Source organism: Pyrus communis, chromosome 1, assembly GCF_963583255.1.
Source record: "Pyrus communis chromosome 1, drPyrComm1.1, whole genome shotgun sequence".
Classification (NCBI taxonomy): Eukaryota; Viridiplantae; Streptophyta; class Magnoliopsida; order Rosales; family Rosaceae; genus Pyrus; species Pyrus communis.
In genome coordinates, this window is record NC_084803.1 from 33870940 (window position 1) to 33898396 (window position 27457).

The following is a 27457-nucleotide window of genomic DNA, read 5'->3' on the forward strand; positions in this document are numbered from 1 at the left end:
ATGCATGTTGAGAAAAATGTGTTTGATACACTGATTGGAACTCTACTGGACATCACGGAAAAAACAAAGGACACAATAAAAGCTCAGATCAATCTGGAAAAAATGGGCATTAAGCCAAGTTTATGGATGACGAGGGACGGAGACATAGCCAGAAAGAATCTTGCATCGTTTTCGGTGAAACCTGATAAGAGGAAAGAGTTTTTGGAGTTTCTATCTTCTGTACAGATTCCGGATGGGTATGCTTCAAACATCGGCCGTTGCACAAACGTAGATGGAGGCAAATTTTAAGGCCTCAAGAGTCATGATTGTCATGTAATACTTCAATGCCTTCTCCTAGTGGGAATTTGACACCTCTTGCCTGAAGATGTGGTGAAGCCGATTATGGTCTTGGCAAGATATTTTTCTCAATTAACTGCAAGATCTTTGTGCAAGTTTGATGTTAAACAGTTATGCGACGATATTATTGAAGCTATGCAAGTTTGAACAAATATTTCCTCCAACTTTCTTCACAAGCATGATCTATGTCATGATTCACTTGTCAGATGTGGCACTTCTAGTCGGACCCGTCAACTATCAATGGATGTATCTGATAGAAAGGTATACAATTGCCATAATTTCTTTAGTTCGTGATGTATTTACAATTTGACAAATTTCACACGTTATTTTGTTTATTAATGAAGATTACTGGGTGAGTTAAAAAATAGTATACAGTACAGGGCAAAATACCATGCAATAGTTGAAAATTTTGAGTTCAATTATCTAATGGGGACATTTTTATTTTTTTAGTATAGGACATTAGAGTAATATGACAGGAACACAACACACTATCACTTTAATTTATAATTTTTTAGTACAGAACATTAAAGTAATACGACAAGAACACAACACACTATCACTTTAATTTATAATTTTTTAGTACAGAACATTAAAGTAATACAACAAGAACACAACACACTATCACTTTCATTTTTTAATTTTTTGTGATTACTTAACATACCATTATCATCGACAGAAAAAAAATGCCAAACCATTATCATCGACAGAAAAAAAATGCCAAACACACTATCACTTTCATTTTTATTTTTTTAGTACAGGACATTAAAGTAATACAATAGGAACACAACACACTATCACTTTAATTTATAATTTTTTAGTATAGAACATTAAAGTAATACGACAAGAACACAACACATTATCACTTTTATTTTTTAATTTTTTGTGATTACTTAACATACCATTATCATCGACAGAAAAAAAAATGCCAAACCATTATCAACGACAGGTGCACAGAGGCTTTTGCTTCCAAGCCTGGCTTTATGAAAAGGAAAAGGATCATTTTCGGATCTCTTCCATCAAATCTTTCCTATTAATCAATCATTTCTAATGGTTAAAATTATTATAACTTTTAAAGAGATTTCTTATTTTTAGCTGTTGGATCAGATTTTAATGGTCCAAATTGATTGATAGAGAGGATTTGGTTGAAGGAATCCGAAAAGGATCCCTTTTCCTTTGAAAAAAAATAATATTAGCAAAAATATGAAGATGTCATTTTCACTATCCTAAAAAAATATCATCTTGTACTCCTTAGTACTGTTAAAGTGAAGATAAAAAAGTTAAACTAATTTTTAGAGTAGGCGGTGGATTCCTATGATGAGTAACAATTTAAAAGTAATTTTTTTCCTAAGAAAAAAAAAAACAAATGAGTAAAATGAAAAAAATATTCTTTTATTCTAATGGGCCACTCTTATTCCTTCGGTTATCACATAGATGTAACATTGCTAACACCTCTCCTTTTTACAATATTGGAGTGAATGCGAAAGTGATTAAACATTAACTATTTTCAATTTGATGGGGTACAGGGAAGCTAACGAGGAGTATGCTAAGCACAAGGTGGTGGACAAGTTGTTCTAGATGCTATCTTTAGGGTTGGGGCTTGAAGGACAGGAGTTAAAGAAGGCTGCGGGTGGTGATAACTTGGAGTACCTTCTCAAAATTAACTACTACCCACCATGTCCTCGCCCGGATTTTGCCCTTGGAGTGGTGGCTCATACCGACATGTCAACTGTCACCATTCTCGTCCCCAACGATGTTCAAGGCCTCCAAGCCTGCAGAGATGGCCAGTGGCACGACATTAAGTACATCCCTAATGACCTTGTCATTCACATTCGTTATCAGATGAAGGTACGTTTATATAAACTATTTAATAGGAACCCACGTAATTATAACATCCCTAATGCTCTTCAGTCCATCAACTAATCTCATGGTCTAGTGGTATTCTTTCATTTATAAGTGAGAAGTTTTAAACTCACGGTCTAGTGGTATTGCTAGCTTATTATGAGTCTAAGTTTATCATTTCCCCCTTAGTGTAAATAATATTGTTTGCTAAAAAAAAAAAAAAACCAAACAAACAAGCAAACTCTTAACAAGTTTTAGACTTTTATAACGATTGTTATTTACCCTTCAAAAATCTCAAATTATAAACTCTAAATTTATAAAAACCCAAATAAAATTTGTATTTTTACACAGCAATGCATATACATGAATTGTTGGAACCAAATCTACTCACCTCCGTGAGCAGCGGTGGGGCACAAATCCTTGTAAAACTGAGCAACCTGAAAAACAGTAAAACAACCGTGAGCAAGCCTTAGGCTAGGGGGAGGGGGTGTGCCGGCCAAAGGCTCTCTAATGGTCCAATTAGTGAATGATTTTAGACTCAAGCAGTGGGTAAGAGAATTCAAGTCTATAGATTGCGTTACCGTAGGTGAACCTTAGACAGGTGTATTTAAACTGTGGGAGATAGACCTTTTTAGGATGCAATCCTTGTTTTAAGCCAGGAGAATCCTAGAGGATATCTAGTAAGTAGATATTGCATTCTCTTAGACTCCTCCTAGTGTCCATATTTGGATTGTACGGACTCTAAATCGTAAGGACCCTAAGACTTACAGGATGTGATTGTGTCCATATCTGGATCAGGCCATGTGTCTTGCTGAACAAGTACGGTCATCCGGTGGAGTCGCAAAGACTCCGCCTAGTGTCTTGCAGTAAAGTGATGGTGGCACCCTTCTCCGTCTAATACAACTCCACTTAGAGTTGGTGAGTCCATGACCGGACTTATGAGGTAACAGTATGCTGATCAACCTTACTTCGGCCCTGGAAAATCATGGTCCCATAATTTCCCCTAACTATCCGTTTGAGAGGAAACCCATTCCCCTTGACGATGGATTGTTACCAGAGACCATACCTTTTGGAGTAAGCTAGAATACGTACTGTTTAGTCTTCATGAATGTGAGGTGACCTCTAACACTGATGTGGCATCATTTTGAATTCAGACGTGTACGTTCGTGTAACATGCCATAAAGTTCGTAATGATGAAATGTCACGTTTGATGCTTGTGCACGAGAAACGAGAAATGTTCTCTGATATTCTTTGTTTATCCCCTAGCTATCAGATCTATTGATCCCAAGACAAGTTGATCTGAATTCAATGGTTAGATGATTCCACCAAATGATGCCTATATATCCTCGAATCTTACTTTTCCACTCCACTACAAACTTTCCTTGTCAAAAAAAAAAAAAAAAAAAAAAAAAACTCCAACTTTTTATATGTACTTATTTCAAAATTTTTCCTTTCTTTTGAATCTTTTCTCATGTGTTTTTAAAGCAAGAAGTCCAAACCAATTAAGCTCTCCCCCTATAATCTTCATTTGACAAGAGTTCATAATCGAGAAGAAGGTGAGTCTTTCATTGAAGAGCACCTTGATATTTTGGACGACTGTAACGCCTGGTGAAAACCTAGTCATGATATCTACGCTGATCTGCACCGTCGTCTGATCCTCGAGATTGACAAGTTGATCAAAGTAGGCTTCATTTGAGAGGTGTAATATCCTAAATGGATTTCCAACATCGTCATTTTTCCTTAAGAAATCTTGACAAATACGTGTTTGCGTAGATTTCTATGACCTCAACGATGCTTGCTTGAATGACGACTTTCCCTTGCTATTCATCAAAATCTTGGTGGACGCAACCACTGGCTATAAGGCACTATCATTCATGGACAGCTCCTCAGGTACAATCAAATCCGCATGGCTCCCGAAGATGAGGAATTAATAGCCTTCTGCACTCCAGTAGGTATTTATTGCTACAAGGTAATGCCCTTTGACTTGAAGAACGCCGGAGCTACATATCAATGCACAATGCAAAGGATCTTCAATGACATGTTGCACAAAAATGTAGCATGTTACATAGACGATGCAGTTGTCAAGACCAAGAAGAGATCCAATCACTTGAAGGATTTACGAATGGTGTTCGACAAACTACAACACTACAACCTCAAAATGAACCTGTTGAAGTATACATTTGCCATCACTTCTAGGAAGTTACTTGGCTTCATTGACAAACACCATGGCATTGAAGTAGACCAATCAAATATTAAAGCTATTCAAAGCATGTCTGAGCTAAAGAATCTACACGAGCTAAAATGTCTACAATGACGGCTAGCCTTCATTACGCGCTTCATCTCTAACCTTGCTGGACGCTGTCAACCCTTCAGTCGACATGGGATGATACATGCTGAAAGACGCTTCATCCATATGGGATGATACATGCCGCAAGGCATTTGAAAACATAAAAAGATACCTGGCAAGCCTATCTGTCTTAGGAGCTCCTATGCCTGGAAAACCTCTCATCTTATACGTTGTTGTACAAAATGGTTCATTGGAGCACTCTTAGCACAAGAAAATGAAGACCAAAAGGAAAGAGCACTCACTAATGCCGAGCTCAACTACTCACCAATCGAGAAGATGTGCTTTGCCTTAGTCTTTGCTGTTCAAAAGCTTAAACATTACATGCATGCTTACACCATCCACCTGATTGCCAAAGCTGACCCGGTCAAATACATCATGTCCAAGCCAGTTTTGACAGGGCGACTAGCAAAATGGACGTTGCTCCTTAATCAATACTAGATTATCTACGTTCCAGCTAAAGCTGTCAAGGGACAAGTGCTAGCAGACTTTTTTTTATCAATCATCCAATCCTAGCCGATTGGAAAATCTCAGACGATTTGGCTAAAGAAGAGGTGTTCCACGTCGACATCTTCCCGACATAGACAATGTTCTTCAACGGATCCGCACGAGCAGATGGAGCTGGGGCAGGAATAGTATTCATGTCACCACAAAGATAAATACTACCTTATTCTTTCCGACTAAGCTAGCTGTGCTCTAACAACGTTGCTGAGTACCAAGTGCTAATTATTGGACTCCAAATGACGATTAACATGGAAATCACAACGCTAGAAGTGTATAGCGACTCCAAGCTCATAATCAATCAACTCTTAACTGAATATGAAGTGAGGAAAGATGATCTTATCCCGTACTTCCGGCTAGCAACTCAACAACTACTAAAGTTTGAGGCTGTGACGCTAGAACATATGCCAAGAAAATCAAATCAAATAGCAGACACTCTCACTAACTTAGCCTCAAGTATGGCGCTAGGAGAAGACGAAGTTGCAGACATGCCAGTTTGCCAAAGATGGGTGATCCTGCTCATCACTGAAATGCTACTAGATGATACAAACGTCACCTCAGTACTTCCAGTTGACACTGAAGAGTGGAGATAGCCGTTGATTGACTACGTGGAGCATGAAAAGCTTCTAGACGATCCTAGACACCGCTCTGAAATACGTTGATGCGTGCCCTGCTTCCTCTACTACAAAGAAACACTCTACCGACGCTCTTTTGAAGGAGTACTTCTAAGATGCTTAGGTAAGGAATAGGCCAATCAAGCCATGGAAGAAGCACACTCAGGCGTATGCGGAGCACATCAATCTGGACTAAAGCTACACTTCTAGCTCAAAAGAATGGGCTATTACTGGCTAAGCATGGTAAAGGATTGCCTAGAGCACGCCAAAAGGTACCAAGCCTGCCAAATCCACGCTAATTGCATACATCAACCGCCCAAGCCATTAGACCCTACGGTTGCTTCATGGCCATTTAGGGATGGCAACGGCTCGGTTTGGGGACGGAAATGCTATACCCATCCCCATAACCATGAAAATTAACCATATCCATAACCGCAAAATAACCATCGGGGATTATCCATAACCATACCCACTAGGTAACGGATTTTCTATCGGTTAACGGATAGCCATCTTCATCAAAAATTATATTCATCCAATTGGCGAACAATAATTTAGTGAATATTAATTTTGTCATTAAATAGCCATGTCTAATAATATTAAAATAAAAAACATAACAATAAATAAATTTTGTAGGGTATAAATATAAGAACATTGAATAAAACATTAATGATGTGATCTGTTGATATCTCCCATAAGCATTATGTTTGATGCATAATGAATATAGTATAGCGTTTGACGTATAAAGAATATAGTATAGGGTTCATTGAATACTATTATATTTTTTGAGTGAAATACTATTATATTATACATTATGCGGTGAATAATGAATATGGTAATGATGGTATAGCTTCACTCAAATACAATATATATATATATATATATATATATATATATATATGTTACAAAAACTATTATATTATATATTATATATTATGCAGTTCGGATTTAGGGACGGATACGGATTGGTGACCTTTATAACCATATCCAAAACCATAACTGATTAAAGTTCACGGTTTTCCCCATATCCATAATATGACCAAATTTTCATATCCAAATCCGCTCCATTCGGGTGGTTATCCACAATTATTGGGTTTAACGGTTTGAATTGCCATCTCTATGGCCATTTAATGCATGGGGATTGGACCTTGTGGGACCAATCGCACCAAAATCATCTGCCGGAGAGGCCTACATCCTAGCCGCAATGGTTTACTTCTGCAAGTAAGCTGAAGTCGTACCTCTAAGGGAAGTCAAGAAGGAAACTGTCGTCCGCTTCATCAAGGAGCATATCATCTACCAATATAGTGTGCCTCGCTACATCATCACTGACAATGGAAAACAATTCTCCAACCGACTCGTGGATGACCTTTGCGACAAATACAAGTTCAAGCAGCACAAGTCTTCTATGTATCATGCTTCGACCAACGGTCATGCAGAAGCATTCAACAAAACGCTGTCAACAACATTTGGAATGCTACCAAATCCCCACATTAAAGAGGCTCGAAGCTCAACAACATTTAGAATGCTACCAAGCACAGCTATCCAAGGCATTCAACAATTAGGTCCACCCAAGGTCTTTCCAAACTAGAGATCTTGTCTTAGCATTACGAAGGCCCATCATCACAACTCACAAGACAAAAAGCAAGTTCACATCAAAGTGGGATGGACCTTACATAATATAAGAAGTCTACATCAATGGCGCCTACTCAATCGTGGCAGAAAACGACTTGAAGATTGGCCCCATCAACGGTAGATTCTTGAAGCGCTTCTACTTCTGAGCGGCACAATGCTCCTTGCCTGCACGAGCCAAAACTGCAAATGACACAACGCTCATCACTTGCATGAGTCTAAATTGCAAACGACACCAATTGACACACAACGCTCCTTGTTTGCACAAGCTTAAAAGGTGACACCCAACGCTCTTGGCCCTCAAGAGCATAAACTATGTAAGACAAAACACAAAAAAAAAAAAAAAAAAAAAAAAAAAAAAAAAAAAGAAATCACCATCATAAATCACCATTAAAATTGCCAACATCCATCACTCATTTGAACTACGTCATGACTTTATCCCTCCTGAACCAAGGGTACGTAGGCAACTTGAAACTTCAAAACTTCAAGTACAGTTACATCAACAACAAGACACAAACACTTTGAAGAATAAAGAGCAAATTCAAATATGAATACATTATTTCTTTAAAGAAAAAAAAAATTTGCTACAAAGCCTTATTACAAAAATGAGCAAAAGTAAAGAAGGCTTAAAGCATAAAAATGGAAGACATTCTTGAAAGCTATGTCTCTAAAACTATGGCGACGATTTTCAAGCAAACCTTCCAAAGTCTTCAAAGTCTTTACATTAGTAAAAGACAGGATTGGCACTTCCATAACCGCACCCTTCTCTTGCTCTAGGCGTAAAATCTCCTCTTGATGCTGGGAAAGTGTAGCTTCTTGCTCCGAGAGAACACCTTGAAGTCGAGACGCTTTGGTTTCCAACTGCTCTCGCTCACGTGCCAATGCTTCTAGCCATCCCTAGATAGAAGCCAAAGAAGTCCCTATGACTTGATAACCTTTTGAAGTAGCTTGCTGAAAAGACCGAACTTAGGCAATTGATAAGTCTATTGCCGTAAGTTGTTGAGCTCTAATCTCTGGACTCAATTTTTGCAAGGAAATAGCATGCAAGGAAGAATACTCAGTTGATGTAGCCATAAGTACGGCAATCTTGACTTTCAAGAGTGAGGAATCAACGTTAAGATTGTCAATCGCATAAACAAGCTTTGACAAGACCTCTTCGAGCAAAGCAAGGTCCTCTAATGGGCACTTGAAAATCCTCTTCTCAATATGGCTTTTAAGATCCATGGCCATGCGAAGTTTGATGCGATGGATAAAATGCTCAGTGCCATTAAAGTTCGGTCTTCTCAGAAAGATCTCAGAGTTAGCTGGCAAAGGAGTTGGACACATGACAGGCTTCTGCGTCCCTTCACTTACACACGGCAAGGTTGGGCAATTTGGCAGATTCCAAGCAAGCTCTACATTGGGTGGGTCCTCAATCTCCTAATTTGTAGGTGGACTGCTTCCAAACAACATCTCCGTAAAGTAATGAGCGCCCATATTCGCCAAGTCAAATTGAGGAGGACTACACACTTTCTTCTTCTTATGATGAAAATTGGCATGATTGTCGTCCAAAACACCTTTACACGGTCGCTTGTTCAAAACTTGTTGACGCTGCTGCATAACAAGTTCATCTTTGTGCGAATCAACTTCGTCACCCACCTTTTCAGAAGCATCCAATTGTTGAGAAGGCAAGCACGGACATTGATGAGCTAAAACCCTAGGTCCATCTTGAAAATACGCTACACTCGCAAAATCAAGAGGTGCCAGCTACACAGAAATCGAAGAACAACCCTATCTTGGCGTATTATTGCGTGAATGAGAAGAATTGGTACCATTTACTGTACCCAAGTCGTCACAGTCCACTTTTGACCACTGACCTACGTAGGTACGGGTCATTGGATTGCTCTTAAACTCATCTTTGGCAAGCAAAGTAATAGAAGCATTTGTACATGCACGGGTACAAGACTCCTAATGCATATGCACAGCTTGCAAGGATTTCGGCTGCATATTTTCCTTCAGCTTGCCTAGCATATGTTAGACAAAACCAAATTACCTGCTGAAACGATAAGGGCTATATGGCTGAATGATGCATCAGTCTCCTTACCATAAAGAAATATACCCAGAGCAAAGACTCGTAAGATAAGACAAGTCAGAGGAACAAAGTTACGAGTCATCTACAAGACCTTGCCGCCCCAAGCCAACTCTCACTAGGTGGTCCATCCTCAAGCCATCATAACTTCTAAACAGCGTTTGCGCTTGTGAATCATCAAGACTCTTCGCGGAAAAACGCCAGAATACTTCGTCATCAAAGGCCCTGGCTTAACTGAAGTTGGTAAGAATGCCTTGGCTTGTCTAAAGTCAATGAAGAAAAATGAATGCCAAAGTACTTACCCAACCAACCCTACATATAGTGGTAAGGAAGTACCGCGGCATGATCTTTGATGCTTGCCGAGTTCGAAACAACACTCAGGCCATTGTAAATATTGGCTAAAACTGGAATAGCAAGGCCAAAAGATTCGCCTACAGCCATCTTGCTAGCAACTTTGAAGACTCCATAATGGATAAAGTTGACGTCGTATTTGGGGAAAACAAACTTACAAAGCCAATAAGCTAAGAAAACGGCTAGGTAAGATTCTTTCAAATGCTCTAACGCTATGCCAAGATCCTCAAATGCTCTCATCTTAGCAATGATACGGCATCTAGCTGGACCAATGGCACCTGACTAATCTAAGTCTTCCTTTAGCTTAGTTGTCTTATTGCGGCCATTTTTCTTCGAATGCCTTTTGTACTTTATAGCATCCCAGTGCCAAAATCGGTTCCATGAAAAAATCTTCACGCTTGACTTACCCTTAGCCTTCTAGGAAAGCTTATGGTACGCCCAAAACAAATAGCGGCAACTCACAAGCAATCCTTGGTTGTTGTGATGAGAAAACTCCTCCACGCTAGGACCAACCTCTTTATAAAATTTCCCCTGGATCAACAAACCTCTTATCTTGTAAAGATCCTAAAGTGAAATCGACATCTCCCCTTGAGCTGTGCGAAGTGTGTTGGTTACTGAACACGAATTCTTGAAGAACGCATGAATGACGGAAGGATGACAATTGTAGCTAAACAAATATGCGTACACAGTGTGATAAAGGCCCACGTTGGTAAGCATATCTTTGGATAAGCTCAAGACATCTTTAGGCCACTCTCATTAAAACTCAACATAGGTGGCTTCTCCAGTAGTTGACAAGGCGCCACTTCAAGTCATAGCTCCGCTATGGATACGATCACCAAGAATCCTTGATGTACACACCTTTTTCTTCGGAGTTGGTTGATCAAAATCCATCACCTCCTAAGACACTTCAGAAGACCACGACTTGATGTGCATCAGGTTATCTTTAGTAGGAAGAACAAGCGCCTTAGGGCCAGTTAACATAATGCAAAGCTTCAATGTAGTTCCTCTGTCTTGCGGATTGCCTTCCTTCGCAAGAATGGTGATGGTATTGTTCATAAAGTACTTGAAAGATACCATGGTTGCAACGAAAACAAATAAGGCAACATAAGCATAGGGGCACGGCAAGAAAAAAATGTTTTTTTATTTCGCCAAAACAAAAGTCATGCAAGACGAACCATGTGAATGTTGAAGGATAATGATAATGAAGTCACGATGATAAAAGAAAATTAGCCACAAGCTTGATCAATCACAGCAAAGACGACAATTACAAGATGTTCTTTCACAGCACACTATAGTGGCAAAGAAAACCAAAACGCTACGTAATCGCACCACGCAACCCTGCAATGATTATGCAAGCAGTTTCTTGCACTGCACGACGAAGAAGGCAACTACAAGTTGGTCCTTTGAAGTGTGTTATAGTAGCAAAGAAAACCAAAATGCTATGCAATTGCACTATGCAACCCGCAGCGATTACGCAAGCAATTTCTTGCACTGTACGACAACGTCACTACCTAGGAAAGTTGTGACCAAAAAGCACTACACAACGTAAAAATGCTATAGTCTTTTGTACAAACCCACATAGTTAAAGTGACGCACTGCAACAAGTTCCAAGCAGTGGTAAGAAGCATGACAACGTCACCACCAAGGAAAGTTGTGACCAAAAGGCACTACACAGCATAAACTTGCTACAGTCTTTTGCAGAACCCCACATACTAAAAGTGACGCATTGCAACAAGCTCCAAGCTGCAAAAAGGGCACAGCAGTAGCAAACCCACGACAAAAGCTTCAAGGTAGTCCATGACAAGCAATTGTGTGTGAAAAAAATGCACACCCAATTGTCCTATAAATAGGGATATATTGCTTCCTAATGCTATGAGGGAAATATATACCCAAATAGAAAAGGGAAAGTCAAAACAAGGAAGCACATTCCCACCAAAATAAGGAATCAATTTCCAAGCAAAAAAGAAAAAAAAAGGGCAAGTTTCAGCCAATCTGCACAGGCAGGACATTTTTGGTAATAATTTAACTTTTCGGAAGAGTTTTGATGCAGGGCTAATTGCAGAAGGAAGCTAAGTGGCTGAGGATCATTGTGTCCAAATTTCATAATTTTCCCTAAAGCCAAACTTTCTAGTTTTCAAAATCATTCCCGCAGAAGTTGCTTTCCCATCCAGATTACGCAGCTATAGGACAATGCAAAGTTGAAGGCCTTCCCGATTTTTTCTAGTGGCATGTGGTATATGCCTGAAAATATAAGGGATAAAGCTATGTTTCTCCTATTTTTACAGAATTTTTCAAAAGGGAAATCAACCTCAAACTAGGCGTGCAAGTTAGATGACATGTTTCCCAAAACAAAACAAAAACGGAAAGGAGAAATACCTCTTTGCCATGGGGAATCAAAAGGGGTAAGAAAAATGCTCCTCCTTGCTATAAGAAATCAAAAAAAGGAAAGGAAAAAAAAAATCCTTTCTTGCCATGGAAATCAAAATAAGAAACACAAAAAAAAAAAAAAAAAAAAAAATAAGGGGAAGAAAAATTTTCCCCTTGCCGTGGGGATCAAAAAAGAAAGGAAGAAAAATTGTCCTCCTTGCCACAGGGAAGAAAAGAAAAAAGGGAAAGTGAAAAATGCAAATCCTACACACCCAAGGATAAGCATTACATATTTCCAAAACCTTGAAGGAAATCACAAAAGCTTTCCAACACTTTGAAGGAAGTCACATTCGTTACCAAAATTGAAGGGGATTCTTATTGAAGGAAGGAAAACATTTTTTCCTGCAACCACAGAAAAAAAATTCAAAATGTGCCGCATGTATTTTGTCACAATTATGGAAAGTCAATACACACATGAAGTAGGTGCCGATTTATCCATTTTCAAAAATTTCTTTCAAGATCAAGCCTCTACGGCCCTTGAAGAAACAATGTCATTTCGTTCAGGAAATACGCCTCATCGGCCCTTGACAAAATTCATCACCTCTATTTAAGACCAAGCCTCAACGGCCCTTCAAGAAATGTTTCGTTCAAGAAATACACCTCAACGGCCCTTGACGAAATTCATTATTGCAATTCAAGAAATATGCCTCTACGGCCCTTGAAGAAGCAAGCTAATTCAAGATCAAGTCCACCCTTGAGTTAGAACATTCACATGGCAGGACTTCAAAACACATTTTCTAAATGTGACAAGCACATTCCTACAACGCGCCTTGAAGTGGGTGTTGGAAATATGCCCTAAAGCCAATCATATGATGATACTTTACGGACATTTCACATGTTAAACTAATCTAGTTTAATATAAAGGGCAAAGATTATTGTTTAAAGTTGTCCCGTATAAATGTTATATGCTTAAACGATAAGTCCAAGAAATATGTAATTGGGAGAATCTGATCTAAAGAACTTAGATTCATGAGACCATTCTCTTTCGTATACATATCCTAAATGTTCCTGATTATAGGATTGCCAATTGAGTGTTGACAGTCCGTTAAGATCAGTACGTGCTATTGATACATAGATTTATACGCACACAAATTAAACCCTCTTTTCGTCAAATTGTAGTATATGTATAAGTAGGGATCGTTCTGGACCGGGGATTAGGAGGGATTGTTAATCACTTGGATTTGACTCAAAAAAACGTAAAAACACAAAATAAATGTATTTCTAACTAATCTAACACTTTAAAATAAATGGGGGATTGGTTTTGGACGAAATTAAACTAAAATAGAAACTTGGAAACAAAACAGATTGTACAAACGAAATTGATGGAATAGAATGAAGAAAAACTAGTTAGAGGGTTCCTTATCCACACATGAACATAAGCATATAATTTGACTCCCAGTTATGACTTCAACACACGATGAATGACAATGCTCCAAGTTAATTAGGTCCGCTTAAATTAACCGTCAGATTTCCCTAGATTCATTGGATTGAATGGGATACGCATTACAACCAAATTATTCCTAATCAAAGTCTCTCACATGGAATACGCATGATAGAGACATTCAACAAAGATCATTAAGTTCAACGGAAATCATAAACATTGACTAGGCATTCATAACTATGGAATACGCATGTTAATCCAGCCTAGGGTTTACTAAACACAATCGTGACTAGCGATTTTTACTACTCATGAATATAAGTTCATAACGATTAGGTGAAATTCCCTTATATCCTAGCATCAAGTCTTAGGCATGCAAATTAAGTGTCAACCCTCAACCCACATACATAAACAAGTTCTTAATCAAAACAGAAAAGTAACCCACATCTAAAGTTCATGAATTCGTAACTGGAGTAAATCAAATCATAACCAACATATGTCCATGGCTTCAAATTCGCCTCTAACTAAAAAGAAATTAGTTTCACATGTTTAACATAATTGAATAACAAGTTAAATTAAACATGAAAACAGAAACAAGAAAAGAAAGAACAAATGGATGGAAAGTTAGCTACGGGGTTCATCTCCACATATGTTATACTTGCATAAAAAAATGATTTCCAATTGCATTTCAACAAATCATTAATTCTCAACGCCCCGGGTCAATTAGGTCCGCTTAAATTAACCGTCAAGTTTTCCTTAAGTTAATGAATTGGATGGGTTAGCGCAACGCAATTCACAGCATTCTCCAAAAGTCCTTTACGTGAAAAGCACAATAAAGATACAATCAAAGATCATTAAGCATCATGAAAACTTTAAGTGTTGACGAGGCATTCGTTACTATGGAATACGCATGAAACTTATGCCAAGAATTTATTTAACGCGATTGTTTATAAGCAACCTCCACTACTTGTGAATATAAGTTCGTAACTATTAGGTGAAACTCACTTATATTCTAGCGTCATATTGATGCATGAAAATTAAGCGCGCATTCTTAATAAACATTCATAAATAAGTTATCAATCAAACGGTTAAACAAATTGAACCACAACTTATGAAACGCAATTAGAATTAATCAAATCAAAATGCAAGCATAAACATATATTTCGAATCACCCCCTAGCTAAAGGGGGTTTAGTTTATTATAACTTTGAAATCAAAGAAATACCTAAACATTCCAACAACTCAAACTTGAATTGTATGAACGTTTAGGCACTCTTCTCTTCCATTCCTCATACGTACAAACAAAGAGAATTGAATTTAAACATTGAAATCAAAGAAACACCTAAACATTCCAACAACTCAAACTTGAATTGTATGAACGTTTAGGCACTCTTCTCTTCCTCGTTGTTGTAGCACAAGGTCTAAGGATAGTTTGATGGTGTGAATGGTTTGGGGAGTGGTGTTTGGATTAATAGGGAAATGGAAAAATGGTGTTTGGATTATAGGGGAGACTCACGGCAAAGGGAAGATTGGATGTGTTGTGGTATGTACAATGGAATGGAAGTGTTGTGTGTGAGATGTGAATGAAAATGAGATGTGAATGAATGAATGAATGCAAGGGTATTTATAGGAGTAGTGGAGGGAACATATGGCTATGTCATTTGTAGGTGAAGTAAGTGGAGGTTGTAGGTGAAGTAGGTGGATGTTGTAGGTGAAGTAGGTGGATGTTGTAGGTGAAGTACATGTGTTTTAAATGGTTGAAATGTGTAGATGATTATGAATGATAAGTGATAAGTGTATGATATGTTAAGTGATAAGTGAATGATTATGATAAGTGATAAATGAATGTATGATATGATAAGTGGTGAATGATATGTGGTCATGATAAGTGATAAGTGGTGATGATTTGTATGGAGCATGTGAATTAACTAATGAAGGAAATGCATGTGCAATGACAATGTGTTAGAATGGATGTGTGTTATGCATGGCATGATTGGGATTAGGAAAGGTTTTAAATGTCCTAAAACTAAAGAGAACAAGGTTCCAACACTTTGGTCTTCAATTAGGTCTTCAATTTCGTCCAACACTTTGGCGCCAAGCATAAGCTATCCATCCTTAGCCCAAAAGTGCTCCAAAAGTCTCCAAAATGCATCTTTTTGCTCCTTTAGCCCTTTGGACCTATAAACACACGAAAATAGCTTAAAGTACTAAAATAACTAAAGAAACATAACGTAAATGCACGAGAACAAGCCATTTAAGTCGCATGAATATGCTCCTATCAGCTATGTCTTCTCTTAGAGAGAGTGATTAGTCTCAAGTCATTGTGTATCTGACACCAAGATAAGCATGCAGGTGCTCAACAAAGAATGAGTCCATTGAACGTGATCAACAAGGAGTTCTCATACTCATGTCACATGAAAACTCATGGTTGGGATAATGCAAAGTAATCTTTTGACCTGAGGCATCATAATTATCTTATGGTTAGGTCCTTGATATTTGACTATGTCAAAGTCACTCTGCCAAAGTGTGTCCACGACATACTTGGGGTTAAGCCACTTAGCCATGGAGGCAAGTTAATGCACAACAAGGGATCTCTAACCTTCAAACCGTTTGAGGGAGAATTCTCTATGATATGATTAAGAATCTCTGGCCAGAGTATGAATGAGATTTAGGAAGTCGTTCTAAATCATGTTCAAGGTAATCTTATAAATAAGAGAATCACATTGGATAGTACACATGAATAAACTATCAAACCAAACAATGTGGTCAAGAGTATTGTATTAGAGAAAGATCGTATTGCATTGTAATCCCAAATTGAATAGGTTCTCCACCTTTTCTGGTTAGCTTGGGTAGCCATGACATACTACTAGGTGTCACTCATGGTTTATGGAAGCCCTAAAGGTGTATAATCACTAAAGGGAGAATTGAAAGTAAAATCATTTGATGTGTATAACACAATTGAAATAAGTTTCAAGAGAGATAGTGGGAGTTTAAGGGACCATGGCTATTGTAGTCAATGGAGAAGTCAAATGAAGAAGGCGAAATAACTCCAAGGGAACAAACTTTCTTTAAGAAAGGATGGACTTTGGAAGGGGTATTTACAAGAAATGTCTTGCAAGTATCAAGAACACACCTTTCAAAGGTGTTGTAAATTATTCTTGAATAGTTCAAAATAGTTGGTTCTTCTACTTGAATGCTTGATTCCGTATTAGTAACTATGTTTTACAATCATTGTAAAAGTGTGGCTAATAAGAAGTAGAAGATTAATGAGAGAAGAGAAAGTACTTCACATTTGGAACGTAAATAAAATATAGATCTCTGCGAAAGCAGATAATACTTACTTCCTCATATGAACTACCAAAGAAATTGGAAAAACAAAGATTGTCTTTACATTCCAAATTGAATAAGGAACTTAATTCCGACACAATAATTTTAAGAGATGGATGAATGTTTTGTTTGACAAAATATTGTTCTTTATTAATGAATGATTGGATTATTGTAATCTGATTGATTGTCTTTATAATAGAGATGATGTGGTAGTGTTAACTATTTAGAATATAATGATGCTTAAAACCCAAAAGGTTGCAAGGTAGTGACTAATCCCACTGAGTTGTGACACCTCTAAAACATAAATTACAAGTTGGTCGTAGATGGATGCTTTGGATCATTAGATCCAGATCCAATGCCTTCTTGTTAAAATTGTATAGAGGCAAAATGTTCGAATCTTTATTTTTTTGTACAGAAGAAAGAATCACAAAGTTGTTGAGGTTAATTCTCTTAGATGTTAGTGGCACTTGTCCACAACATAATACTACTCATGTTGTATGAATTCGCAGAATATCACTCTCGGTTGGACTATCGTTTATTTTGAATAAACACAAGTCCGAATATTTTGCAAAAGGTTTCAAACAATTCAAGAATGTAAGTTGATGAGTAAGACGTCTAAAGTATTTACCTCCTTAGATTTTATCCAAGGAAAAATAACACTTTAGAAGAGTTTCCTTGAAAGATATCAAGGAAAGTAGCATCATAAGATAATGGTTTTCTCCATTGGGAGAAGAACAAACTCGAATAAGATGTAGTTCGTAGGATGTTATCAATTACCCATATATAGGATATATAGTTCTATGACAATATGATTGTCAATTAGAAGGTCTTGCAAACTTGTCATGACTCCATATGATGTAGTTGGAAAGAAAGACAAGTCTTAATCGTGTTAAGATTTGGGGTTGTGTGCTAATAAGCAATATTTGTTTGAGAACAATCTTGTGGGATATCCTTAAATTAACCTTTGGACATCACTTCTATAAACCTACTAACAAAGTTATTTGTTGGGTAGTTCATTGTAATCCTACAATAGGATTTACCTAAGATAGAGCAAATGAACAAAAAATAGAACTCAAAGAATGGGTTCTTTGAGAGACAGGATGATTATCAACAAATATAAAAATCTAGTTCCTACACCACTAGCTCCAAGGTAGTCGAGAATGATCTATAAACTGTCTCAGTTGAATGGTTTGAACTTTATGACTATGTCATAGAGTTACGCCTCTTAATTCAAAAGAAATAAGAATGAAAATCCTTATGACTACATTGAGTGTATATACGACATATACTGAAGGAAATGGTATAGTACCATTTGACCCGAAATAGTGAAACCTTCATAACTAATTGGTAGCTTAAGGTGACTACAATCAACGAGATTGGTTGACTTGGAAGAAACCATCTTTGATGTGGTCTTGGTTTCTGTTAATTTGAAGATTGCTAGCTACAACTAAATGGTGATTCAATGTTTGGACATAATATGGATTTACGAAACCATTATCAAGATAATCATGATAATATATGTCTAAGACTAGGAATCACAAAACGTGTAAGTTGTAGAGATCCATCCATCATGAATCTTAGCAAGCTAGTGGAAGCTATAAGAGTCTTATGAGAGAAAGATCAAATCGTTTAATTTCTCATAAAGATGTAAATGAACCTTTTGTTTACTAGGTTTACAAAAGATTAGTGGGAGTGAATCATATTCCTAAATTTGAACATATTTATGATATATTAATTTTGGAAATGAAAGGAATTCTTCTTCGTTAAAGTTATGACTTTAAACATTCTATAATGATGGAATGTATATGGGAGACATAGTCTATATACATGGGATGGAAATCTATAATGATAGATTTCAAGATATAATTGGATTATCTCAATCCCTATTGATAGACAATAGATGTAGGAAGTTTTTCGAATGATAAACTTCAAAGGAAAGGACAATTCCAATCAGACTAGGAAATTGCTCTTTTAAAAGGGAATGTCCCTTTTGTCTCCCAAAGAAACATAATGCGTAAATAGAATCCCTTATGCATATGTAGAAAGGTGATTTACGTATTTCATATTGTATGAAAAATGTTGTTATGAGTTGTACCAAGATCGATACAAGACGATATCAGTGCAAGCCCAGGATCAGAACCATAGCAACTGTCAAGTGAGTCATTAAGTATTTAAGAAATACTAAAGGATATATTCCTCAAGAATGAGGAAGAATTAGAGTAATGCAATGGAAGCATAAATGTATTAGATTATGAATCTAATATCGTATCCATCGTTGGATGTCTCTTCATTCTGAATGAGGAGATAATTAGATATCTCTTTATTATGACTAAAGAGATATTTGGGTGGAAATGTTATAAATAATGACTTTAGTGTGTTCCATCATGCATGCAAAATATATCGCCATATAAAAGCTTACAACAATGTTGTTTGGATGGGAAAGTTCATCTATGAACTCTCCATTCAGTTCCAACCAGAAAGTGTCTCTAGTGTACCCACACTACGACACTAATGGGGCGATAGCTCAAGCCAGGGAATCAAGGTCTCATCAAGATCCGAACTCAAATAAGAGATTGAACCACATGATTGAGAATCATGTATAATGGTGATGTCGTTATTCTTAAGGTTGTTTCTAAGGATAACATATAGATATCCATTGTCTAGGCCTATTACTCAGCCATTTTTGAAATGAATTCAGAAAAGGTATCATCACTGATGATTAAGCTAATTGGCTCTAGTACAAGTGGGAGATTGTTGGAAATCTACCCTAAAGCCAATCATATGATGATACTTTACGGACATTTCACATGTTAAACTAATCTAGTTTAATATAAAGGGCAAAGATTATTGTTTAAAGTCGTCTCATATAAATGTTATATGCTTAAACGATAAGTCTAAGGAATATGTAATTGGGAGAATGTGATCTAAAGAAGTTAGATTCATGAAACCATCTTCTTTCGTATACATATCCTAAACGTTCATGATCATAGGATTGCCAATTGGGCATTGAAAGTCCGTTAATATCAGTACGTGCTATGTCTTCTGTTAGAGAGAGTGACTGGCCTCGAGTCATTGGTGTGATTGGCACCAAGACAAGCATATATGTGCTCAATAGATAATGAGTCTACTGAACGTGATCAACAAGGAGTTCTCATACTCATGTCACATGAAAACTCATGGTTGAGATAATGCAAAGTAGTCATTTGACCTGAGTCATCATAGTAGTCTTATGGTTAGGTCCTTAATCTTTAACTATGTCAAAGTCACTCCGTCAAAGAGTGTCCACAACATAGTTAGGGTTAAGCCACTTAGCCATGGAGGCAAGTGAATGCACAACAATGGATCTCTAACCTTCAAATCGTTTGAGGGAGAATTATGTATGATATGATTAAGAATCTCTGGCTAGAGTATGAATGAGATTTAGGAAGTCGTTCCAAATCATGTTCAAGGTAATCATATAAGTAAGAGAATCACATTGGATAGTAGACATGAATAAACTATCAAACCAAACAATGTGGTCAAGAGTATTGTATTAGAGAAAGACCGTGTTGCATTGTAATCCCAAACTAAATAGGTTCTCCACCTCTTCTGATTAGCTTGGGTAGCCATGACATACCGCTAGGATTAATTAATATGTTAATTAATCAAACGAATAAGTTCGTTTTAGCTTTTAAGTAAGTAGTGGACCTCAACGCCCATTGGGCTTAGAACCGTCAAGCCCATTAACTTAAGTTGTATGACAACTTAATGACTAAAGACTCAAAAGGGCCTAAACAGCCCAAAGCCTTTAGAAGGTCGGCCATATCATGAATGAAAATTTTTGGTTCTTTTTGTCACTTAAGTGAAGTGACTATATAAAGGACTTTATAGCCAAAATTCATTAGGGTTCTTTCTTGGGGAAATTGGAGAGAACAAAAGCTCTCTTTTTGTCTCTAGGAGGCCGGCCCCCTTGGAGGGGATTTACTAGTGTCAATGCTCCTCCAAGGTTGCTCATCTCTTCTTCAAGTCCCTCCTTGGTATGGAAACTTAGATGTTCCCTTTCTTGGGAACTTGGAGAATCCATTCAACCATCGTCCTCCAACAAATCCATAGAGCTAAGAAGTAAGGAATAAAGGCTCTCTCTTTTGGGTGATTAGCCTTTGCTTATGCAAAGAGGTGCTTCAAAGGTGTAAAAGTTTCTCGACTCTTTTCTTTAAGATTTGAGTTAAGTCTTGGTTCACCACAACTTCTAAGCCTTGAATTTCATGGGTAAAGTTTTATTTTTAAGTGCATACAAGCATGATTCCACCTTTAATTATTAATTGCATGCATAGATGTTGTTCAAATAAACTAGTTTTCACAAATTATTTCTTCATTGGGGGCATTTGTAGACATGTGAATTTCGTTGCATACAAAAGGTGCATCACAAAACTCCACGTGGCATATGACTCATCACAAATGGACAAGTCGTTAATGACCTGTGGCATAAATCAAGTAAAGGAAGTATAAAATCTTCCCAAAAAAGGGCACAAGGGAGAAACACCCTTTAAATTCAGGGAAAAGGTCTAGATTGGTCCTAAAACCAGAAAGAAAGTTAAGGCATCTTCATAAAACAAGCAAAAATTGAAGATTGCTCACAAAATAGGCAACAAGGCCTCATAATTTTGGCCAAGGGAGTAAAGTGGCTGAAATTAACACAAAACATGCCTAAGGTCTAGATTGGTCCTAAAACCAGAAAGAAAGTTAAGGCATCTTCATAAAACAAGCAAAAATTGAATATTGCTCACAAAATAGGCAACAAGACCTCATAATTTCGGCCAAAGGAGTAAAGTGGCTGAAATTAACACAAAACATGCCTAAATTCTCACGAATCAAGACACAAATAAAGGCCAAATCCACCTAAAGGCAAGCATTGAGAAACCTATAAATACAAGGTTTTCCTACAAGCATAGGGGTCGGAAAATTCTTGCATTAAGAAGAACATCTGCTAAATCTTTGAAGATTAATACACTACCAAAGTTCTCTTCGAAGAACATTCAATCAAAGCTGAAGCTTTCTCTAGACCAAAGCCGAAGCACTCATCTTGAAGAATCAATAAGCACTCGTGCCAATTCCTTCAAGACTTTGTTGCAAGCTCATAAACTTGCAACGATGTTTAATTCAAGATCAAGTTGCCAAGACCCTTGAATCAACAAAATCCTACATCAACATCATCTTTGCCACATCTTTGAAGCAAAGGCCATCTATTGTTTTCAAGCTTAAAACTTGAAGCAATCGTTCAATCGTTCACCCGAGATCAAGTCATTGCGACCCTTGAATCAACAATCAACCATCTACATCAAATTTGAAGACTAAATCAGAGGAAAATTGTAAACAGAGATTGTAACCCTACAAATTCAAATCCATACAAATCTACTTTGTACACGTGTTCTCATTTCATTCGATACAGAATTTTCGTGTTTACAGATGACCATTATTATTTTGCGGCTATATCTAGTATGGCTTGGGAGACATACATTCAAAACATCCCCTATCATGACAAGGATTGGTTCAAAGACATACTAATTGTTAACGGAGCCTAGGAAGGAGATATTAGCGGACTATAGATCCGGCTTCGTCCTCTGACCGTTTATCGCAATTGGAAATTATTGTTCTCCACTAAGAACTTGGACAACCGTGGGAAAGATATAGACACATTTCATTATTCAAGATTCCCTATAAAAAAGCTAGAGTGGGTTAATGCTCGTAGTGCTCATAAAAGGACTCGTTCCTTTAAATTAGCATGGACCTTGTCACTTGTCCTAAATAAGTGGAAGCATCCTAATAGTTCTTCTTCTCACTCATTGGTTGCGACTCCTCAGCCCCAACTACTGATTAGGAACATCCACTCTAAAGGTCTTGGATAAGAGGAAGAGACCCCTATTCAAAGAAATAGACGGGTTACTATTTTGGTGCCACAAACTTTTACTGTATTTGCCTTTCTATCTATAGCAAATGAGGCATCTGCTTCACCTCCTATCCATTTATCTGTGGTGTTGCCCCGATCGTCAAAGTCAGAACCTACTGTCTTTCTTTGGTTCTTCCAGTAAGTTTTATATTCATGCCATACGAAATCGATTTGCCTTCCATTTCCTCGATGTCAACCTTCGTCCATCCCTTGTAAGTGCTTATATATGAACCTTCCTGCTAGTATGGCCCTCCGTCGATTTCCCCATCGTGGTCCAAGGGAATAGCTCGTCTTTCCTTTGTGATCCAGCTTTTAGTTGATTGAGTTGTTCTGCCTTCTGATGTCAATGGTCTTTAAAACACATATTATGCTCGGGCGCTACTTAAGGTCGCAATTACCACTACCAATTTCAAGGTAGCTTACACTTCTCTTAAAGGTGTCATGATGTGGTGCTACGGGAGTTAATGAGGTACCTGAATTTCTCTCCTTTATTTCTTTTTGTTGATATATGCCTCTTGTATTAGGTTAATGTGTGGACGGAGGTCGCCCTATTCTAACAAGTAAAACGGATCCAAAACCTTAATGGATTACAAATAGAGACATAACAACGATTGTTATCCCAATCATAAGAACTTAAAGAATGCGTATACCAGGCAACAAGTGTTGAATACCACTCATGATGAAGAGATAATTCGGTAGATTGATCTAGCTACTGTTAAGGAGGTAAAGGCCAAGGATTACAAGGAAAATTTTTAGAAGGTTAGAGACGAGCTGAGGTAAAAGAGGCAAGCCAAGGTAGAGGCGGACCAGGCTCTTATTGTCTTGAAAGGAGAGTCGGAGCGTGTGTTAGCTTCAAAATAAAATGTTTGGGCTAAAAAGCAAGAAGCTCATAAAAAAAAGAGGTCGAACATCTATGCCAAGAGGTCGATCACAACGATAACAAGCCCATCGTGAACCTTTAGTAGCTTACTAACAGGTATTCCTATTAGATGTATGCATTCCAAAAAAATCATAACAGGTTACTTGAAGAGGGGTTCGACATCAGACTCCTTACCGATTACGCCTAGAAAGATCACCCTAAGGGTTGAAGCGTCTTCAAAATCTATGAGGAGATCAAACACATAGACTTTCCTCATCCGCAACATTTGTTGGATGAGATGTCAGATTTAGAGGCGAAGCAAAAGGAATGTGATCTTGAAGGTAATCCGGCACCTAATGCCTCTGGTGAATCCTCTACTCCATTTAAGGGAAAAGATGTCCCGAAAGAGGATTAATTTGCACTTGCTTCTGAGTAGGAAGGGAGAATGTCCCTTTCGCAAACTTTTTGTCGTAATACTAAGCTTTTTCTTTCATTTCTTTCTATACTTGGGGAGAAAATCTTAATCCAATAAATTTCTCTAAAGTAAACGAACTTTATTTGAGAAATAAGTGGCGGAGCGGATACAAGTATAGGTTTGGGACATAGCTCATCAACTCCTCTTGGAAACATTGATTCAGGGAACATTGCCTCCCAAGATTTGTATTCATAAAGTATTCTCATCGTGATATCTGGAATACCACATTATTCTGGTATTAGGAATTCGACGACATTAAACCCATGAGAAAACTCTTTCTTCTACACTTATTGAAATACATTCATCAGATATAAAAGGTCCAAATCGTGCATAATAGCATCGTAGAAGCAGAGGTCGATTACCTCAAAACTTGCAACGTGGTGCCAGAATGAGTTTTCCCTGGTCCATATTGCGTGTTTATTTCTAGTGAATCTTCCACAAAAGTTCTTTGGATACATGGTCATCAACATGTGAGTCGAAAATGCTTTTTGAATCCTTTTGTTAGACCCTATGCATGAGCGTTTCTGATCAGGCTACTTTAGTTGGCTTAACCAAAGCATTTTCACTTACTGGAGCTCCATTGGAATAAAATTCCTCTTGGGGATTGCCTAATCTAAATGCCCCATTCAAATCTACTAACACTTGGTGTTGCAGAGCTTACTTGACTTAGTAAGTTAGTCTGGGATAGAAGTAGTCGTACTTGGGGTCGAATTTCAGAGCCACCCTCAGATAAGTTCCAAATCGCCCTTTCGACTATTCCCTTGAATGTGTAGGGCCCGGGTTTGGAATGTTATAACCCACAACCTTGCTGGTTGCATAAACATTTCGGAGACCGGATGGTGCATTAAACTTCTAGGTTAAGGTGCAATGTTCCCGTGCCCGTAGCCTACCAGTTGTTACCACACTTATTCATGTTTGAGTCTAACAAGCTGCTAGCCATTCTAGATGGATTGGGCTAAAGAAAGCTCCTCTGACAGTGTAACTTTGAATGTTTTTAGACTTGTATTCATGTGAAGTTTTCAAAGTTTGGGCCCTATTTTTGAACGAGTAGGGTACTCCCTGCATCATCGAAAAAATAAAGAAACAAATATGTATTTAAGACAAACAAATGTTCTTTATTCATGATCAAAGTAAAATTGATTGACAAAAGGGGTGTGATTGAATCCGAGAAGGATTGCCTACATATTTCTGAGATGGAAAATCAAATCACTGATGTAGTTCTAAAGAAAATATGATGTATGTAAAAGTTTACATCAGGGATCACTTTTGACGATAAGCCTATGATGGGGCGTTTGGAGATAATTTCTCCATGGACTTATCTTTGCACAAACAGCGGCGTTGCGATTGGGTTCGAAGAGGACTGCCTATATATCTCAGGAAGGGAATCAAATTACATGTATTTCGTATGAGATTTACTTTGTTTTAGGTCACTTAGAAAGACCTGTAAAGGTTTTGATTTTCTTTCATCAACAAGGGTTTCATCCGTCGGCACAAGTCCTTCAGTTTCTCTGTCATTGAACCTTTTTTTGGTTGGCATCAATTTGGAGTAGCGAGACGGGTCTTTAAAGGGGACTTTTCCCATGGCATGTAACCATTCTCGACCAAGGATAACGTTGTATAGAGGCAAATTATCCATCACATGGAAAGTCATCAGATGTTCAGATGGTTTTGCTTGAACCATGAAATGTATTGTCCCTATAGTGTTAAGCGGGTTTCCATTAAGCGTTTGGACATTGGACCTTCATAAGTTGATTTCATCTAGGAAGCTAATCATTATAGCTACCTCCTGAAGAGGATGTTGACTTCCGACCCGTTATCGATTAGAACTCTGCCAACCATTGTGTCTTTGATTTGCAGCTTGATGGTGAGAGTGCCATTGGATGGTGGGTAAACAATTTATCGCTTGGTTGAGGGATCTTTCATCCAATGTTTTCCCTAGGTCATTTTCCTTCCCTTTCGCGCTTTCTTGAAATATTATTATCTTCTCCTTATGTGATTAATGCCTGGATGGACTTCATGCCTAGGTATTAGGGAGGCAGTGGTCCTGGAATTTCCCGTAGTCTTATCAATTACGCTGTTGGGAGGGCTTCCTAGATCAACTATTGTGAATTTGTCATTCCTATAGGAGCGCAAACAGTAGAATTTTCAAATCGGATGAAGGTACCTTTTACAGTTTTCATTTTTTCATTTAGCCTGGTGAGCTTCATTGTTTCTCCGACTTGCAGGTTCCTCTTAACTACTTTTACTGATGTGTGTACCTTCAGGACGTTGTCCCAAACCTGGTCGATGAAAGAGGTTTCTTCTCTATTCGGGTATATGGTTTGATCAAACAGCGATCTTCTGGACGTGGTATCCATAGAGCAAAGTGGTCTGGTTGAGAGGCATATAGATTTTCTTTTAATGAAAGCACCAATTGTTGAAACCAAATCTATGCACCTCTGTGAGCGGCGGTTGGGCACAAATTTGAGTAAACCTAAGCAACCTACAAAAGGCTTTTTGATAGTCAAGTTAATGAATAATATTAGAGTCAAGCAGTAGGCAAGAGAATTCAAGAGAGAGACATTTTTATGATAGAATCCTCGTTCTAAGCCGGGAGAATCCTAGAGGATATTAGTGAGTAGATATTGCATCTTCTTAGGAGTTGTGATTACTTGCGGAGCATGCCTATCCCTAGATTGTAGGGACTCTAAGACTTATAGGATTTGATTGTGTCCATATCCAGATCACATCACGTGTCTTGCAAAACAAGTATGGTCATCTGGTGGAGTCGCTAGGACTCCGCCTAGGGTCCCATAGTAGAGTGATGGTGGCACCCTTCTCCCTCTGATACAGCTCCATCCGGAGTTGGTAGTGAGTCCATGATCGAACTCTTGAAATAACAGTATTCGATTCAACCTTACTTTGACCCTGAAAAATCATGGTCCCACATGAGCAGACAAACATATTTAGGTGGTACTGTAAATGAATCATTCCATCGTGTATTACGGTGCTCCTACAGAAAATGGTCCCAAATTTCTGTCACTTCCATGCATTTATCAGCAATAGACCAAACCCCAAACCTCATTTTTTTTTAAAGTCACCTGGAATTAAGCTAAATAAGTCAATTAATTAAGTACCTAATTGAATAATTAATTAATGGTGGTGATATATATAATGAGCAATGGAAAGTACAAGGGTATCCAGCACAGAACCACCGTAAACAAGGACAAGACAAGAATGTCATGGCTAGTATCATTAGAGCCGCAAGCAGGCCACGCTGTAGGTCCTAATTTACAGCTTGTGAACGCCGACAATCCACCAAAGTACAAGACCAAGAAATATGGCTAGTATGTTTACTGTAAGTTCAACAAGCATCCCCGTTTAAACTTTAGTTTTAATGAAAAATGA

The 27457-nt window shown here is 37.8% G+C and overlaps 1 pseudogene; it reads left to right on the forward strand.

Annotated features, from left to right (window-relative positions):
* Positions 1-27457, forward strand: LOC137726262 (flavonol synthase/flavanone 3-hydroxylase-like; annotated as a pseudogene).